The following is a 19,388-nucleotide window of genomic DNA, read 5'->3' on the forward strand; positions in this document are numbered from 1 at the left end:
AAAACTGATATAATGAATATAAAAGTTATATGTGGATAATTATAGGTCTAAAATATGTAATTATATAAGGTTATTAAAGACAATATCGACCGACGCGCCATATTATCTTTCCCATGATACACTATGGGAATGTCGAAATCCAAAAAGTTTAGAGCAGAATCAGCGAACATCTTTGTGTGGAGTCCGGTCAAAACTGGTGGCTGCCATGTGTGTTTTCATTATTGGAGGAGGCTTACGTGCCTAATCATTCCATATTTGAAATTCGCATTTCCTTATACAGTAGGATTATAAATACCCTGTAAAATACCACAAAGTTACGGCACGCTGTAACTTATGACGTTACGGTGACAGGTGTATAATTATAAGTGATATCAATAATAGTTTAAAAATATATATTACATATTAACTATTGTGAATTACAGTCAAACACGCAATACTGCGTTGTAATATATTATGATACAATAATAATTATAAATCCCACCACAGTCTTCATATGTTCCATATACCTATAAAATTAGTATATTGCAACTAATATGGTAGAATATTATCAGAGATAAGTCATATGCGTACGTTCGTTGTTGTCATTTTCGTTTTTCAGGTGATGAACTGACATATAGAAATTGAATAATGCTCGTTACTCGAAATAAAAAACATTGTTTAAGCAGCTGTTATATATAACACGTTCGCTGAGACATCATAACTCGTAATTTAGCTTCAGAAGGTATGGAAATTGATATATTATCGGTAGTTGATGACCTGATTGTGGTATCGAAACTAGAAATCAGGCTGCTAACTACAGCTTCTTGTAGACGTCTTTCAACTATCAGTAATTCATACAAAATTTAATTCCTCCATTCTGCATTGAATATTGTAACAATTGTAAATATTGTATTTTTGTCAAAACAAGGATTGATTGGAGTAATCCTTTTTTGGTCTGCACGCTCTTGTGGAACTCCTTGTTATACTTACCCACAGCGTAGACATATGCTTATAGAATTAGACAACGTTCATTTCCTTATATCAATATTCCTTCATCATTTTCCGTTGGTCTTACCTCAATGTCTGACATTTTCACTCTTGGTAATCAATCGGATAGGACTATATTATATATACAGAGATGGCAGTACTGGTACATTGACATAGCTTAATCATGACCTCGTTCGCATAAATGCATATTGAACTTTGACATATTCCCGGAAAAAGTGGAAAATAAACATACTTTAATAAAGGTTTACTGAAAAGTGAGTAATATACGCACTTTATATATTATATACGCACCTTTATCCTTGTATCAGACATGATGGTCATGGATATATTAACCAACACGAGCATACATGGCCTAAGCATGGCAGTTCACACAATGTATCATCGTGTATAATTTTACAGTCGCTATGTATGTATTTTTAAATATCACCTAGTAAATGGCAAATTTTCCCATTTGCTAAAGGTGTAAGGGTGAATGTTAATGGCCAGTGAGAACTGTGCACAAAGACAAACTAGTAGCATCATTTGCTGCAGACCTTATTTTGTAATCGATTCGTATTATGTGTTTAAGGCTAAGAATATTCATCTGGTGGGAAGAATGTTCACCTTTATCAACATTTTAGTTTTAGGAACATCATTGTTTTTAACCATTGTTTTTGGGCGTCAGTTCATCTTTCGCGCTCTTGGAATGGATCTATACTTTGGTTTCCATTTTGCAAAGATCGCGTACGTTTTCTTTTCCCTTGCTTATGAAAGTTTATGTTTTGATAGCAAACAAGTCCAGGGTTTATACCGATCGTCATGTCATAAGACATCCCTGGTTCTTCTATTTGTTTTTTGAGAATCAACAATGAGCCGCTGTTATAAACAATGACGGGTTTATTATTTTTGTTCCATTGCTTTATAATGCACATGTATTATTTGCAGACATGCTTTCAAATATGCGGGTTACTGGTACCATATTTGCCATGCAATCTGCAATGATAATTTATTATTCTATTTTTATATTACATGGAAAGTACGATTCTTTTGTTACAGTAAATATAACTCATTAAATATGAGAAAATATGGATCTATGCTGTCTGAACTATATATCTGTTATCACCGAGTGCACGCATAATTCAATCTCATTCGCACTCGAGTGTGTCTGTCTCGATGTTTTATTATCTCCTTTGTACTAAATGTGTATTCATCTACTTTTCGTTCTTATAATATTATCTTATTGAACATTCTTATGTTTTTGTGGTAAGTTGTTATTGTAAAAACGAATAATTGAATTTAAAATAAATCATACATTCGATCAAAAATGGCTGCCATACATTATTTTTTTTCTCAAGCTCATCGGTACTTTATCTTTATTGATCATCTTGACATAAAATACTGGATTATATCCAGCCTCGCTAGCATCAAAAAGTGATGAAATTGGATTGTTGCTGGTTCACCAAAATCTTTTGGACATCTTTCAATTAGAGTAAGAGAGTGGATAGTGGAATGTGGTGGTGCATGAAGTGTGTGCTATTGGGGATTTAAGTGTTTAATTTAATTTATTTTAATCTGTCATTCTTTAAATTATGAATGATTCCTGAGGACCAACTTTTGCATGGAGATTTCGGATGTGGATGCGCTGTGTATCTTTGGCGATTACATTATTTAATCCAAATTAAAATTATAGGAACCGCCAATAATTAAATTGTAGAAAAAAATGATGAATGAGTCTGTTTATTAGCGCACCGACGAGCCACGGTCACAGTGCCCTGAGCTTAATTAGAATGACCTGGATTTCTGTCTCAATGGAGAGACACATGTTTTGAAATCTGCAATATATTATGTAAACTGCATTGAACAGCATTTTTTATGTCTACCAGAAGATATATATTTATACATTAAATGCACCACGTCATTATGCTGCACGGTCGTTGCTCGATTTGTATGCATTTCCATGAAACTGTATGTCATAAATACCTAAATTATTATATAAAGCAGTTGAGAGTTCATTTAAATTTATACACATAATAAATCATATGACTATGACAATTAACAAATGCAAGTATAATAATAGTATGTATTGGAATAGAAATTACAGATATAATAACAATAATAATATTTTTCAGTCATTGAGTTATCTTGTCTGTTACCGAATTTGTTTTGTTTTTTGGCTGCTGGTTTTTAATTGCTCCAATGAGCATATACATGATTGTAAATGTCGATAAATTTGTTGAGCAGGAAGTTTATTGTCATGATGTATGTGGAGGGATATTTATCATTCGGCCCTATTAATATTATTCTATGCAAATCATTATGCTACCAAAACAACCCTCGTTGATGATCAAGGTGGCCGTGTTTCTAGCTGCTAGGGCAACGTAACTATGTACCAGTATTTTCTATCACAATATACCCTTAAGGATCAGTTGCCACAACAACTGTGACAACTTCCCTTTAACCCTTATCTGTCCATACGACAATGTCGACCTGTGTGTTTTGATTAAACTTTATGTATGTGTTCCGTAGCAATTATTCATAACAAATACGCAAATACTAAAAGAAATGAAATGATTGATTCAAAATATTTTTATTTACAAACAACAAGTCGTCGTAAATTTCCGAAACACGGGTTCGTGTAAGTTTGTGAGCCCTAATATTTTGCGGTGAGTAATTGATTTACTATTACTTCAAGTAGCCAGTAAATAAAACTACATTGTAATGAATTCATTACAATTTGAAAAGTCGTATTGCATTATGATATCATATGATTTGCATACTATTTTGTTTTTGGCCAAATACATAGGTGCTTCAGATCCCTTTCTTGTTTGTGGCAGCAGTACCTGCAACTTTTCACCGTTTTTTTTATATAATATTTTATAATTATTACCCCCAACACTCAAAATGAGTTAAAATTATTCCGTGTCACAATGACGACAAGTCATTCATTTTATGTACAGCTAATGAATATTTCATTCATAGTGAGAGGTCATAAACAAACAGTACAGTAGCATTGACATGCAATGGAATGATCATTGCTCTTCTCATTATAATAAGGTCGTTTTACGCTAATATCAATACAGATACAAATTACGTATTATAGAAAACACAGAACAGGCATATAGAGAATAATTTGTAAGGGTTTTCTGCCCATTCAATATATACTGCGTAATTCTTTGTTGAAAATGTGACACACCAGCGAGGAAACCGAGGAAGATAAACAGGACTCGACTAAAAGATAGAATACATACAGCAAACATTTGTTTTGTTTCTGTGGTAAAACAAGTTGTCACTAAATATAAATATATATTGAAAACATAAATATGGGCGTAATGTAATGTAATATAACATACACCACGAGCATTTCGAGTCTGATTCTGATTTGAAACTAAATCGTCAAACAAATATTTTTGTACCACAAAATAGTGTCTATACAATATTCTGACATAGAAATGATAGGTGCTCACTAAACTATGTGAAAAGTCAGAATATAGTTAAGGGTATTACGGGGTTGTTCTCATGTAGTTGATGGGGTAGTTTTTGGATTTCTACATAATTGCATGCTGCAAAGTGAAACTGAAAGGAATAACTTGCATCAATACCAAAGCTTCCCGCCGTGCTTTTGTCAAAAAACAACAGCAAACAAGTATTGTTCAAACGGAAGATGATAGACAGGCAATGAAATACGACCACAACGGAGTGTCGAATTGGAAAATGATTTATTGGTTGCCCTTTATGTTGAGCAATCATTTATGAAAACACATAATAAGATCACTCACATGGATTATAACCAATCAGCCTGTGTTTCAGAGATTACATTTATAAGGATGCATTAAATAAATGTGTATTCGTAATGTGGTTACACATTTGGAGACATAGATGTTTGCTATCAATATGACTTTGGTTTCAATTTGTCAAATATAACGATTTATACAACAATTATACTCTTAAGCATATGAATGTACTGCTATGAACTACTTAACACCCTGATTCTTACCAAGTGAATATGTATGCAAACCAACCTATTTAAAAAAAAGATTGACGATGAACCAAACGTGTTTACATACTGTTGACTGATACTATGACAAATAATTGTATATTATTTGTGCACTTGTCAAAACAAATCGCGACTAGCGGATGAACAAGAAGTTTATTCCTTCTAAATAGTGGTAATAATCAACCATGGAATTCAATAACATTTATATATTGATGCGATTTTACCAATGGCAATGAATATATATAAATGTATATCCTAATTATATATTGAAAATAGGTATATAGAAATTATATATTTGTTTCAGAACAAGTGTTCATGAGTAGATATTGTACGTTCAAGAGAAGTGAGTTACAGTCAAACATGCAGAATAAGTCCCATTAGAGTCGTTATAATTTTTATTAGACCTGGATAACCCACGCCCATATAATTAGTAACAAACATGTTACAAGCATTATTTATATCACATAATTAACTTTTAGAGATACGTCATATCCGAAGGTTGCTTGATGTCTTCTTTATCTTCCAGAGAATGAACTGACGTTCGGAAATATCTCATGACATCGTCGTCCACGACTCCATTCACCATCAAATACCGAGTACATATTATATTTATTAACTACAAGAAATCAGACGTTTGATGTTACACTATATTAAGTCGGCCAAAGAGTAACCAATTACGACCACGGTAAGGCATGTTGTATTACAGCAAGTAAAAGTTTTTCCTAAATGTGTTAAGAAATATCGGTATTTATTTCATCAATACGCTCTATAGAATAGAGCGTCCAACGTAAACACTTTATAGTGAGAGTAATACTACTTGTCGCTATTGTCCGCCAACCTTCGATAGTGGATATTTTTGTTCAATATTTCCCTAGGCAAGTGCTGTTTCTTCAATCCAAACAAGACATGTTTACCTCTTTTTTTGTTCTTAACAATGCTCGTTTATACTAGTTACGTTGTTGTCAACAATGCCAATTTACTTAGACAAAGTTTTTCGGAAGTAGGTTATTTTCAGTTAAAGTTGAAGTCATCGTTCCTGTGGGTCTCGGAAATTCACTGGAACCTCGACCTCATATAGGTAAAGAACTACCACAAGCGTTTTTGTAGGCGTACTTTTAGTATCAGTTATACTATTTTTGGGGTCAGTGAACACACTTTCGTTTGAAGAGAGATTTTCCTTAGCCTTACTAAGAAAGTACTCTCCCTTTACTCAGAACCGAACCTAGTTTACTAGTTTGTTTTTGTTTGAACATTGCCCGTATACAAGGCATGTACTTGTTTCAAAGAATACCCGTAACTTTCCGCTCGCAATTTTAAAATAGAACATTCAATGAGCAGTTTGGATAGACGAGCTGTGTGAATGTATAGTCACTCGGAACGAGTTCCATACAAAGAAGTGTTACGTAAAACACGTTTGTGTGACAACATAACCCGCGACGCCACAGTAGAATAAACATCTAGAAAATAATATTTATTGTATCAATCTAAAAAAGAGACTGTTGACTCCAGTTAGTTTCTCGTAGACGTCTCTTAACTATCAGTAATTTGTAAATATTTAGCTCCTTTGAATATTGTATGCGTCCCAATAGAAAATTAGTAATTTTGTTGCCAAAATAATGACGTAACTTACCTCCTTGTAGAGTAAATCTTTGTTTGTTTGCGCTCTTCTTGTGGCATCTTTTGGTACAGTTAACTGCAGATTAGACAAATGCTTAGAATTAGACAACGTCATTTGTTTATAATAAACATTCCTTCATTATTTTCCGTTGGTCTTACCTCAACGTCTACATTTGTACTCGAACTATAGATGCTCAGAAATCTTTTGATAATGGCAATCAAACAAGAAACTGATGGGATGATATTATACGGAGCTGGCAGTACTGGGGCGTCAACATAACTCAACCATATCTTCGTTCGCATGAATGCATACTCAACTTTAATATTTTGCTAAAAAGGTTGAAAAAAAAATCATGTTAAAGATGTGTTAAACGTGCAAACTCTGCTATGGCATAATATAATGTTATTCTTGTCAAGAACTTAATGCTTTATTTAGGAACATTAAAATTGTGTGTGCTGACAATTTTCCTAATTTTGATACACTACCATCAAAATGTTATTTAATTACTGCAACATATTTTCCAAACATAGTAAAACACTACTGTATCGATTATAAGAGCATGTGCTTGAAACATGCGCATAGCGGTGCATTAAATATATAAGTGTACCTCTACGTACCTTTATCCTTGCATAAGTATCAGACATCATGGCGATGAAAATATTGACCAAAACGAGCATACAGAGAGTACCAAAAGATGCATATAATATAAATCCCATTGCTTCGTACATTGGTCCTGCATCGAGTATACCCTCATATCCGGGACCAGTGAAATTGAAATACAGATCGTCGGCTTTCAAGCTTTCCGTCGGATTGCCTCCAAAAATCGTCGTTACCAGAGCAACAAAAGACGATGAAAATCTATATGATGGGAAAATACACAGTGTAAAAGAGATAAAGTGAATGTGTGCATTCTTTTTGCGACATTGTCAATACACAGTAAATGGAAGAAGAAGGGGCAATGTGATTTGGAAGAGGATGATAACGTATGTCCTCAATGACTGCAGGTGTACTGATGATGTATTGTGTAGTTTCGGTATGTGTTTTTTTTCCAAGTGACTGGAAGCATTTGTTTGGAGTTTGGAGGGAGAGGTTAAATCTTTAGAAAATTTTAGAAATTCCGGGATGCAAAATATGATTGACATCATTGTGTATTCAGGTTTGTAGATTCTACCATTTGCATATTGTATCCATTTGCACATAAAAGTAATACGTCTTTGTTTTTTTCAAATAGTTTTTTTTTATCTTCAGTATTTCTCACTTTGTTTTTAAATTCTAATTTAAACTATTTGTTAATACCTAATGAGGTTTTTGTATACACACATTGCATCCTTGTATAATTCCAAATCACGATTGACACCACAATTTCGGAATTTCCAGTATTATACTAATTTAATCATTCTTACACGTCTTACACTGCTATGAGCGCGAATTTCTAGATTTGTGAACTCGATTATGTCCTCGGATGTATCCCCTAAATTTGCCTGATTCAAATAAGTCGATCGAAACAATGATCTTAGTAAATTGGGGTCCTATTTCTGGTGGATGGTCATATCTGTAATTGATACACTCGTTGTTAATCAAATATGGTCGCTCTTGTTAATTGATTGTCGATGATAGTGAGATGTCACAGACAGTAAAGTTATATTCTTACACGTTGTACGAATGTGGGGCCATATTTTGTATGTGAACTATTTTTTTGTGACCTGAAATAGATAAGGGATAATCAAAGTTGAAATTTTTGAAGCAGCGATGAGTTTTAACGTGATATCTCTTTTTGGCCCTGTGTTTCCAGATTCACGTGTTTTTGCGCTTCAGTTGATGATGTGCGCCCTCAATACAATTTAGATGTACTTCTACGAGAGATTCGATTTAGATATTTGCCGCGGGCGGTGTCTATTTATTTTGAATATATTGCTTTGTTGACTGCAATATACACATTAGGCAATATGTCACAATTTTGTTGATAGATTTAATCATGATTTTTAAGCAGAACAAATAATTATTCACAGGCGAATTTCAAATTTAGAGTTTTGTGTAATTGAAACCGTAATAAGTAATCATAATTCCCTCAGTGATCAAAGGGTTGTCGGGTCGCTGGCTTTGAGGGAGTCACGTACATCACAGTTTCCTTTTGATGGATTTTTATCATTCGACCGAGCAAACTAAAATTACAGTTATTACTTCACTCATATTAACACTGTCAGCCACTGACAGACTTTTGAGTTGGCGATACCAGTAAATGTCCTAACTCAGTAAAAATTAACCGATTCACAAAATGTTTATAACTACAAATTTAAAAAAAACGAGAATGAAACAGTGTTTTTACCGACTTGAGTTTCCATTTACGTGCATTCACAAGTCCAAAAACTCAAGCAAATTATTACGGAAACAAGATACAGAAAGACACTTCAACCACACGACCAAATAATATACTATTTTTGACAAAATGTACATCATTTAATTATAACAACAATTGGTAAGTATGGCTAGGTTGTATTATTAAATATTATAACTAGTTTTGAAGTTTTATATTGTAATCATTTGTTTTGTCTCGGACTTTGAGAGATATTTGTTATTTATTAGTACAGTGAATTATTTTGCACTGCATTTAAATCTTGAGTAATGTAGCACGGCGTGGCAGTGAATAATTCTTATAAATATTGTATTATCGTGACTGTTGGCTAATTATATCAAATGTAGTTTATTGTCATTTATTTTGGATTGTATGTGAGTTTGTATGGCATTACCTAAATTTTCGTTCATAAGAAAAATTCATTTCTATCATGAAAACATTATTTTATGTTTATGCAAAGTAACTGGTCTGTGGCACCCTTTTAACATGGGATACGCGAACACAATAACAAAGGTTGCACATGTAAATATACCATTGTTTGAAATAATTCTTTTGACCACATCAATTGTAATCGACCTATATGCAACTTTAGAATTTGATAAATGCGATAGTATTATACTATATATAACCGAGAACACGTTGTATTGGCAAAACAGGAATTACTTACTCGCTAAAAACATTGTCTTCACCAAAGTCTTCGTACAGATAATAGAATCCGAGTGCAAATGCCGTTACAGTGTATAAAAATATGATAAGAAACCTGATGACGTCACCAGTCATTGAAGTGAACATTAATAGCATGGGCCCAAGATAAAAAGAAAGATAGAAATTTTCCATAAATCTAAGACAAGCAAGGGTGAGAGTAAAAGCCGTCCAAGTGATCCAAAATATGTACACTCTGGGGTTGATGTACACATATTGAAAAAGACTAATAAAACGAAGACAGATGTCAGCAAGAAACGAGAACAGGATTAATATATTCATGTTGTTCCAGACAGAGGTGAAGTAATGTTTTCGTCCACAGATCATCATTTTTCGAAGTTCACACCAGATCAGTGCAATGACATATATTAGGAGAAAAATAATGAAATGTGCATATGCAGATTCATAATACAAGTTGCCATCAAGCTCTATGTTAAGCAAGATGACTAAAAGCAGAAATTCAAAGTAAGCCACCATTTGCATTATGAATTTGGCTTTAGGGTTATCCAGAATTTTCGCCACCGGAGAGCAAGGTGCTATGATATATATGACGGCCAACAGTGGCATTAGTAACACGTATACAATCAAACAGTATATGCAGTACAAAAACCACCACCAAAAGCTATTCTTGCAATGCCATTCTGGCTGTCCCTTGTGCCAAACCTTCCTCAACACGTTCTGACATTTGTAGTGTGCTATGAACTGTGAATATTAATAAAAAAATGGTAAAATTGATTCTGAGTGTCACTTATACTTGGTAAAATCATAAGATATTAAGTTCAGTGACAGACCTTTCCGCTTATTCTCAAATACAAAAATGGCACACTTTTTATGTCAAAATCCTTATTACACAATGGCGTAACAAACAAACACGCATAAAACAAACATGATAACAAGTTCTTTAGCAAACAATTCAGTTTTCAGTAACAATTACAACAATAACATATATTTCATACATACATATATACCCCATATAGAGATAGTCTATAATATTGTTTATGTGTAAAGTTTAAAATAAACGGTTAAACTATTATGATTCATCATATTTGAATGTTCGGATTTGCTGGTCGTTATTTGCACCTTATTCACGGGTGGTAATGACCAGTCATTGTGCTACATACCTTTTTATGCTTAGTTGCTATAGCTTTGGTAACCACTTTTCCTTTTAGCGGAAGTTCGTTTTCCAATTGTGTAACTTCATTGCATCCAAGAATTAACGTAGATACCTCTTCGGAACTTTCGCAGCAGTCAAGTAAATCTAAAGTATACTCTTGTACTTTATTTTTCAATTCAATATATCTTTCCTGCGTTATGATGTAAGGAAAATTCACATATATAGCAGTGTGGTCGTTCAAATCGTTAAAACTGCATGTTACAAAATAATCTAAAAAATTATCAACACTAAACATGATATTATTAACAAAGAATTAATGTTTTAGTTGGACTGCGAATTACACTGTCCTACGCTAAGTGCCAAGTCTGCTGTAATAACTGTTATTGTAGTGAACATGATGGCTATATTATAATGTAATTCAATACCACTGATGTCATTTGAATTTCTCTTGCTTCTGTTACTCTCTGTAAATCACTTGCTAGGTCCATCGATGCCACCACAGGGTCACTGTTAGCGAGGCTAAGGTAGGCAGGTGAAGCAAGTTCACAAAATATACTGTATCTCAAGTCATCAATCAAAATGTGTTCTTCTCCTGTAATAATGAACATGGCATGGATTTAACACGATATAAAGCGTGCATTTATACACGAATGTGTATTACTGAACAATACTAATGACAAAGTGTTTTTTTTTTCACTTACCATTGCAAGTCGATGGTTTGGGGATACGTTTTACACCACTATCTAACAACAATCGAACCATCTGAAAGTTGTTTTTTTCTGCAGCCAGCTGAATTGCCGTGAATGGGAGCATTTTCCGTCTGACAACACAGTTAATGTCTAGTAATTCATTCTGTCAAGAAAATGATGGAATAGATGATCGTACACAATGCTGCAGCCAATACCATGATCACATGCATCTGTGAAACTTGTAAAAATCGTGAAATATACTTTTTTCTCGTTTAGAAGCCGAGAAGCTAATACGATACACATAGAACTTTAGTAAATGCATACAACTTTCCCAGAATGTGAGTTTTAAATAATATTTTAAATCCCATTAATACGTTTTGAAGCATTCAAAAGTACACTTTTAAGAACCACAAGTTATCGCCTTTTGCTCGCAATTTCTAGATATATTTTTGAAAACTCTAAGTATAATTGTACCCCGCCATGTTAGCTCACATGAAAGAAGTGGCAGCGTGTATGGTTTGAGTGGCTAAATCTGTGTTATTAAATACGAGAGAATGTAAATGGCTAATGAGAATTGCACACACAGACAAACTAATTGCGATGTTTTCTGATGTTCTTAATCTGTAATAGGTGCGCGATATGTGTTTGAGACTAAGCGTGGCATGTAACAGCAACTATATCTGGTAGACCAAAGGCTTACCTTCAATAACATTTTGGTTTTTAAAACATCACCGCTTTCAACCATTGATATGAATTTAGCTTCGTTGGGCGCCATTCCATCTTTTGCGCTCGAGAGATGGGTCCACTCTTTGGTTCCCATTTTGCAAAGATCGCGTACGCCCAAGTTCCTGTACAACAGTCGCTTTCTTCTTGAGTAAAATTTAACAATAATTTTAATTGATAAGTGTCCTCGTTATGTCTGATTGCTGAACCTGGTTGAGCCAGTCAGAAAGATAATTTTGAAAGAAGACACGTTCAACACAAACACAATACATTTAACTGATGTGTAGCTTTCACTTCAGTTCAGGTATATACCAATTAGCATATCAAAAATTGCTATACAATGCAGCTGTATTATTTGTAGACGCGCTTTCAAATAAGCGGGTTACTGGTACCATATTTTCAATGCAATCTGCAATGATAATTTATTATTCTATTTTTGTATTCCATTATTGTTTAGTGAAAAAATATGGATCTATCCAAATAACTCGAAACACTATTCAAATTTAAACGGGAAGACGTCACATGCGCATGCGTCAGATGACCATAGCGTGTCGTTGTTTACAAACAATCGTCTACCCATGAGCCTTTTCGTTTTTAGCGTGTGTTGTTATCGTCGCTTGGGACTCAATTCTCGTGCGTGCGCAGGTGACAACCTTCCCGCTTCAAACTATGTTCAGTCCATTGCCAGTTAACGTCGACCGAATCATTAAACAACATGGTGAAGGTATTTTATCATGAATAAGCTGTTTCGCTTTGAATAATTTGTAAAATAACATACAAAATGGCGGCGCTCATTGGCCGGAAGAGCACCGTTTTCAAACTCTTAGGGTATATAGTTATCTTCCATACAGTTATGTATACACATGTTATCTGAAGACCTTGCTTTGCGACAGGTCTTCGGCTTCTTTCGCTGCACTCGTTCTTTATCTACTTTCCATAGTTACACTATTCCTTGTTGAACATTGCAGTGTGTTGCTTGTTAATTTTTACTGTAGGAAGAGCGCTATGATTAATTGAATTATTTTTAATAAATAAAGCATTGCTTTAAAATAGCAGCCATACATTTCTTTGTATGCTCGTTTAAGAAGTAGCTTTTTCAATTTCAATATCTATGCTACAATCCACAGTCAGTCTTAGTAGTACTCAATCCATTTATTTGTGCATTCGTCTATTTTGCGTGTTCCATGTGTATTTAGGAACATTTAACTACTGTTGTTTTTTGAAACCATGTTGTTTTATTACCTATGTATCATAGCACTGTCTAGCTGTCAGTCTTAATATATATTTTTTTCAATTGTTAAAATTATTTCCTGTTTCAGGGGTCCGTTTATGCAAACTGATACAATTGCTGTGGCGAAATTTGTATAAGCTATTTAAATGTGTTTTTCGCCATTTGTTAGCCACCCTAATATATGATACTGTACCATAACCAAATTTGCTACCATCAAAAAAGTGTTGGTACACCGAAATCCTCTTGTTTTCTATAATTAGGGTAAGTCTAGATCTTTTAATTATTTTTCCAGTGTGAGCAGAATATTAAAATTTCAATCCAGCTGGTAACATCATCTTGGACATAATAATTGAAGGCGATGGTAAACTCAATTGGTCACGAACAGCTATTACAATGATAATACAATGTAACACAAACCCCTCCCTAAACATCATCAACTAACACCAACTACCCGCTCATGTTATCTATCCATATCGGGTTTATACTCACGTATTTTTGTTACCAACACACAACAACAGGCAGACAATATCCAAAAAATAAAATATAAATCTTGAAAGATAATAGATAATGCCAATCTATTAATATTCCCAAAACCTAGACCATACAACATCATACAACATTTGAAAAAAATAGGCATTCATTTACTAGATTAACTGAAAAAAAATGCAAATACATGTCAACGTATCCACATTGACAGCATATTCGCGTACCATACCATTATATTGTTAATATATGAAACATAACAGCCAATTTTTCAAACACAGGATGTTCCAACCAATACACATAACATCACATTAATCTCAGAATTGAAATTCAATAGTTTCATTTCTCACACGATACAATTTACATAAAATGGACATTTTTACACCCGTATATTTGATTGGATCATTTTGATCTTTTGGGGTTTGCACTGATAGTAATATGAATCAAATATATTTCTTTGTTAATATCAATGTATTAGAATATTTGTATAGTATATGCCTGATCAAGTACACTATCATACTGTAGAAGCTAAAGTTATGACTCTGGACTAACAGTTTTAGAAATGTGTCCTTGTACAATCAACGCTACAACCCCATTTGTCATATACAAGTAAAAGAACACAAATAAAATAAAGTGCAACAGTGAAATCAAGCATCAGCTGGTCTTTTTCACTAAATGATTTTGGTAGGCAACTAACACTTCTGGCTGGAAGTTTATGCAATGACATAAATATAAGTCGAGCATTCATTCATAGCTAGCGAATCTAAATTGTATTTTTTCTTCGCTCTAGCCACACACCGAGATGATGATGGTTGAACGTTACTTTTCTGCTTCATTTTACGCCTATGTTGTCAAATGGTAATTTAGATATATAATTCTACAAAGGAATAACGAATGTTCAGTGCAATAACAGGCATCATTATTATTTAACCAACCGTCCAGGTATCATTCTAATTGCGTGTTGCTAAGTCAATAAATGATTGCATGCTGTGTAATTAGGACGTCGGGATTCATTGAATCAAAAAACATCAGATATATACAACAATGGAACCGACACTTGAAATATATCAGCAATCAGGAACATAACGTACCTCAATGAAGTATTGTATGTCCTTACTTGGATATGATAGATTATCTGGTCTTATTAGATGATACCGTTAACAGCTTTATGTAAGCACTGCTTACTACACTTCATTTTCTTTACACATAATATATATATATATATTATGTACTAGCACAATAATATTGTCAGCGACTAAAAACCAAACATAATTCTAAAGAAAATGAAATTGTTTTTCGGGAAGGAATTATTGTCTCATTTCAAATCAAATGTTCAAATGCTTGGAAAAATAAATTTAACATTTTCATTATTCAATTATTTTTTTCAATTAACAATAACATTTCTTTTTTCGAAAACGTTTTATAATTCATAGTAATTTCCAGAATAGTTTGTAATAGGGGAAATAACATCGAATACATGGCTTAGTAAAGTAAACATGCATAAAGTACTTAGATTCGAATCAGAACCAATAGAGCATACACTGGGTATGCGATGGAATGTTGGGTCAGACACTATTGGATTCAAAGCTGAATTAAGGAGAAATCAGCATTGTAGTATTAATAGTTGTTCGTGACCAATTGAGTGTTACCATCAAGTTTCACAAATGCTAGTGATTATGACCATGAACTAAATTGGCGTCAGCATTATGTACAATCATTTCGTCCATCATTTTCCTGACAGAATGAATTACTAGACAATAACTGCGTTGTCAGGCGGAGAATGCTACCTTTCATGGCAATTCAGCTGGCTGCAGATAGAAAAACTTTCAGATGGTTCGATTGTTGTTAGACAGTGATGTGAAACGTGTCCCTAACCATCGACTTGTAATGGTAATAAATTGTTCAGTAATACACATTCATGTATAATGCACGCTTTATATCGTGTTAAATCCATGCGATGTTCATTTTTACAGGTGAAGAACACATTTTGATTGATGACTTGAGATACAGTATATAATGTTTAGACTTGCTTCACCTGCCTACATTAGCCTCACTAACAGTGACCCTATGGTGGCATTGATGGACCTAGCAAGTGATTTACAGAGAGTAACAGAAGCAAGAGTAATTCAAATGACATTAGTGGTATTGAATTACATCATAATATAGCCATCACATTCACTACAATAACAGTTATTACAGCACTTAGCGTAAGACAGTGTAATTCGTAGACCCACTAAAAAAATAATTATTTGTTAATAATATCATTTTCAGTGCTGATAATTCTTGGAATATTTTCGATTTGCACGCCCACACTGCTATATATATTTATTTTTCTTCGTGCAGGAAAGATATATTGAATTATTGAATTAAAAAATAAGGTACAACAGTATACTATAGATTTACGTGATTGCTGTGAATGTTCCGAAGTGGTTTCTACATTAATTCTGTTATGCAATGATATTAAATTGGAAAACGAACTGCTTCTAACAAGAAAAGCGATAGCAACTAAGCATAAAAAGGTGTGTAGCACAATGAGTCGTCATTATCACCCGTGAATAAGGTGCAAATAACGATCAACAAATACAAAAATTAAAGTATGATTAATCATAGTATTTAACCAGCTTTTTAAACGTTACACATGAACAATATTCTGGAATATGTTCATTTGGGATCTGGAAATATACCTTAGTATATGTATATGTATGTATGAAATGTATGTCATTGTAGTAAATGGCACTGAAAACTGAATTGTTTGCTAAAGAACTTGTTATCATGTTTGTTATATTCGTGCTTGTTTGTTACCCCGTTTTGTAGTGTGAATGTTAAAAATGTTGACATAAAAAGTGTGTCCTTTTTGTATTTGTGGATAAGCGAAAAGACCTGTCACTAAACTTAATACCTTTTGATTTTACCAAGTATAGGTGACGCTCGTTAGGGTTTCGAGCCCTAAAGGTGAAGGGCCATAAGTTGTGGCGCATACCCCAAAACCAGCTATGTGGGTCTCATGACCTGGCCGCAATCTTAGGTTAAACACAAACCGAAAGTGCTCATTTGCACCACTTTCTGAGGGTCTAGGAACTTTTTTTGTGTGGCATCATTGGCTCATGTCTAGCAAATATCAGCAATAAAATCTTTAGAGGTCACGTGACCTTGGCCGCCATATTGGATTTACTGAAAATGTAAAAAACTTTAAAATCTTCTTCTTAAAAATGGCTCATTCATGTGATTAGAAATGTGCTTTGCAGGATCTATGGCCATAGCTCTACAAAGTTACTGAAGCAGATTTTTGAAAAATGGCTTCCTTTGGCAGCCATCTTAGATTTAGTGAAAAGTGGAATTACACTATAACTCATGAACAATTTGCCAGATTAACAACAAAGTTGGCATACAACATCCCTTCAATACGATCATTGTGTTTCATGAAAATATTCCCCATGATTCAAGTGGTTTTCGCGGCCATCTTGAATTTATCAAAAAAATGCATCAATAAATTATCTTCTTAAAAACTGCCTGCTCGTTTGACAATCAATTTAGCATATAGTATCTCTGTTGATAGCTCTACAAAGTTACTGAAACAGATTTTTTGAAAAATGCTTCCTTTGGCAGCCATCTTAGATTAATAAAAAGTGAAATTATGCCATAACTCAAGAACAATTTGCCAGATTGAAACCAAAGTTGGCATACAACATCTGTTCAATAAGATGATTATGCGTTTGTAAAAATATTTCCCATGATTCAAGTGGTTTTGGCGGCCATCTTGAATTTATCACAAAAATGCAAAAAAACTCAAAAAATTATCTTCTTAAAAATGCTTGCTTGTTTGAAAAAACAATTTAGCATATAGTATCTCTGTTGATAGCTCTACAAAGTTACTGAAGCAGATTTTTGAAAAAATGGCTTCATTTGGCAGCCATCTTGGATTTAGTGAAAAGTGAAATTACGCTATAACTCATGAACAATTTGCCAGATTGACACCAAAGTTGGCATACAACATCCCTTCAATAAGATGATTATGCGTTTGTAAAAATATTTTCCATGATTCAAGTTTTTGGCGGCCATCTTGAATTTATCAAAAAAATGCAAAAAAACCTCAAAAGATTATCTTAAAAACTGCTTGCTTGTTTAACAATCAATTTAGCATATAGTATCTCTGTTGAAAAATTATCTTCCTAAAAACTGCCCGCTTGTTTGACAAGCAATTTGGAATATGGGACCAATGTTGATAGCTCTACAAAGTCACTGAAGAAGATTTTTGAAAAATGGCTTCCTTTGACAGCCATCTTGGATTTAGTGAAAAGAGAAATTACGCTATAATTCATGAACAATTTGCTGCTGCTTGCTTGTTTGAAAAGCAATTTAGCATATAGTATCATGATTAATAACATCAAACAACTCCTTAATTATGAATGACATTGGACAAATGATTATAAATGGTTATGTCTGCTGATTCAAGTGTGGTTCATAATAGCAAAATACCAGAGGACTTGTTAAGAACATTGAATTCTAGACATGAAACGTTCGTCAAATAATCACATCAAGCAAGTGCAATTTGCCATGAGCCGCAGGCTCGAAACCCGTCATCGCTGCTATGCAGCTATATTTATCACTCATACTTAGTAACTTGGGATCATATTCATATTTGTAGAGCATGGTATAATCCTTCAGCAGTACATTGAAATCAGGTGACATTTCACTTCTTGTACTTTATTATTTTGTGAAATAACAATGAATAAATTAAAAAAAAGTGTAACCGGGGAGCAAATTATATACTCCCAATTTGTGCGTAACAATCCCTGTGACAAATTATTGTCTGTTCGACTGAGACCAATTTAGTATGAGTGTCATGATTATTTCGAGCTTTGTTGCATTCACGAACTGGTATTGACTATCATTACTCCAAACCATACTGCAGCAATAAAATGAGGTAAAAGTAACGTGTTAAAAACGGTATGAGCATCATCTTCTAATTATTCATAAAATACAAATATTGCGTCATAGTTAAATATATTGATTGCTGGCAGTATATATATTGTTACTTTTTATAGTTATTTTATTAACAACATTGCGTTTGTTATTTAACATTAAAAACTTGAATTCAGTGTTTTGGCAATAGTGTATACGCTGGCATGTGAAAATTAGTGTGTCGTCAATATAAATATTTAACGTGACTTAGCAAGAAATGCGTAAACAGAAATAAATACATCGCATGCTCAGTAAATTTACATCGACACATTTGTAACAAATATAATTCTGCATAGATCAACATAATTATGGAATGCAATTGAAGCTAGACAATGCATTGATGCATTGATTCACTTGATTACTCTAAATATCTCACTCATCTCAGATAAAAGGAAATGTACTGATCTTTTTATAACAATAAAATAAATTACTTAAATGGCGGTAGTAGTCGCGAGATATATGGGTCGCATATAGACAAAGACGGCGACTTTGACTGTAAGCGCAGATCAACGAGTACAAACTGAGCTTTAATTAGGTATTTTTTAGGTGTTGA

The 19,388-nt window shown here is 33.6% G+C and overlaps 1 long non-coding RNA gene across 1 annotated transcript; it reads right to left on the reverse strand.

The window, feature by feature from the left end:
• Window positions 1–4,663: 4,663 nt before the first annotated feature.
• On the reverse strand, window positions 4,664–6,859 carry LOC146747549 (uncharacterized). Its single transcript, XR_014928865.1, has 2 exons — window positions 6,591–6,859; window positions 4,664–5,576 (listed from the first exon to the last, which is right to left on the reverse strand). It is a non-coding gene; the product is annotated as an uncharacterized LOC146747549 (long non-coding RNA).
• Between the last annotated feature and the right edge of the window lie 12,529 nt (window positions 6,860–19,388).

Source organism: Saccoglossus kowalevskii, chromosome 3, assembly GCF_978046115.1.
Source record: "Saccoglossus kowalevskii chromosome 3, keSacKowa6.1, whole genome shotgun sequence".
NCBI lineage: Eukaryota > Metazoa > Hemichordata > Enteropneusta > Harrimaniidae > Saccoglossus > Saccoglossus kowalevskii.